General features: G+C 41.4%; 1 non-coding gene across 1 annotated transcript; it reads right to left on the reverse strand.

The window, feature by feature from the left end:
• Nucleotides 1-293: 293 nt before the first annotated feature.
• Nucleotides 294-346, reverse strand: LOC120050166. The gene has a single exon (XR_005477170.1). It is a non-coding gene; the product is annotated as a U7 small nuclear RNA (small nuclear RNA).
• Nucleotides 347-1,890: the final 1,544 nt, after the last annotated feature.

A 1,890-nucleotide genomic window follows, 5' to 3' on the forward strand; every position in this document is an offset into this window, starting at 1 on the left:
TTCTTTGAGGGCCTAGTTATACCCTAACACCCCACATGAAAAAATACTATAGTATACTATGGTATAAATCACTATAGTGTTTTTGATGACTATTGTAGTATACTGTAGTATTTACAGTGAACTATAGTATAAATATTGTAGTAAAATAAAACTGTAGTATATAATATAGTAATTAATGTAGTGTTTTTGCAGATTGTAGTATACTGTAGTATTTACTGAAGTGTGTTTGCGGACTGTAATATACTGTAGTATTTACTATAGTATTTTTGATTTATTATCTTTGACATAGAAGTGAAGGCTTTCTCCTTGAGGAAACCTACTGGAGAAATACTAAAAGAGCATATTTCCATAACTCGTAGGTAGGTAGGACTGGGGTCAATGCAGATAGTTCGGGTATCTATTTGGTTAACTATTTAACTAAATATTTAGCAGTCTTATGGCTTGGGGGTAGAAGCTGTTCAGGGTCCTGTTGGTTCCTGACTTGGTGCATCGGTAACGCTTACCATGCAGTAACAGAGAAAACAGTCTATGACTTGGGTGGCTGGAGTAGGTCAATTTTTAAGCCCTTATATTTCTATTTGTTTAACACTTTTTTGGTTACTAGATGATTCCATATGTGTTTCTTCATAGTTGTATGTCTTCACTATTATTCTACAATGTAGAAAATAGTACAAATAAAGAAAAACCCTTGAATGAGTAGGTGTGTCCAAACTTTTGACTGGTACTGTAGGTAAGATTAAAAATCTATTTAATCCATTTTGAATTCAGGTTTTAACAGAACAAAATGTGGATTAAGTTAAGGAGTATGAATACTTTCTGAAGTCACTGTACCTAAAAGTAGGCAGATAGTAAAGTTAAAACACTTGAGAGCTTTCAACTAAAAAAACAGAAAATAATATTTTAAAATGTGATCCTTGTCCTAGGACACAGAGGGGTTAAAATACCAAAGTTAAAGTCCATCCAGTGAAGATAGAACTAGCTAGCATCCGTCAACGAGAGGGCCAAGCATTCCATGGAATTTAACAGCTGGAAGAAACAACCGGAGAGGTCCATCGGTGCCGAACGGTAACTTGTAGGCCTGCTGGCAGCCGGTGATGTAGTGGTAGGACGCTGCTGGTAGAGTAGCTAGCTAGCTAACATTAGCTAGCTGTACAGATGAAGCTTGGCTAGCAAATCAAGTGAACCACAAAATTAAAAGAATAGCGAGCGAAAAGGAGCTGGCTACACTCATACTGCCCCTGACTATTAAACAAAAAGCTAATTGAACAATAAACTTCAGTGTCTCACTCTTAGTGAACTCTGTCGTTGTTCCACATTTACATTTACATTTAAGTCATTTAGCAGACGCTCTTATCCAGAGCGACTTACAAATTGGTGCATTCACCTTATGATATCCAGTGGAACAACCACTTTACAATAGTGCATCTAACTCTTTTAAGGGGGGGGGGGGGGGGGGGGGTTAGAAGGGTTACTTTATCCTATCCTAGGTATTCCTTAAAGAGGTGGGGTTTCAGGTGTCTCCGGAAGGTGGTGATTGACTCCGCTGACCTGGCGTCGTGAGGGAGTTTGTTCCACCATTGGGGTGCCAGAGCAGCGAACAGTTTTGACTGGGCTGAGCGGGAACTGTACTTCCTCAGAGGTAGGGAGGCGAGCAGGCCAGAGGTGGATGAACGCAGTGCCCTTGTTTGGGTGTAGGGCCTGATCAGAGCCTGAAGGTACGGAGGTGCCGTTCCCCTCGCAGCTCCGTAGGCAAGCACCATGGTCTTGTAGCGGATGCGAGCTTCAACTGGAAGCCAGTGGAGAGAGCGGAGGAGCACAAGATCGGAGGAGCACAAGATCACCTCAGCCCAACCTACGTGTACCCTGCCAATATCCTTGCAGCCACACTAT

Source organism: Salvelinus namaycush, chromosome 6 (genome assembly GCF_016432855.1).
Source record: "Salvelinus namaycush isolate Seneca chromosome 6, SaNama_1.0, whole genome shotgun sequence".
In the NCBI taxonomy this organism is placed as follows: domain Eukaryota; kingdom Metazoa; phylum Chordata; class Actinopteri; order Salmoniformes; family Salmonidae; genus Salvelinus; species Salvelinus namaycush.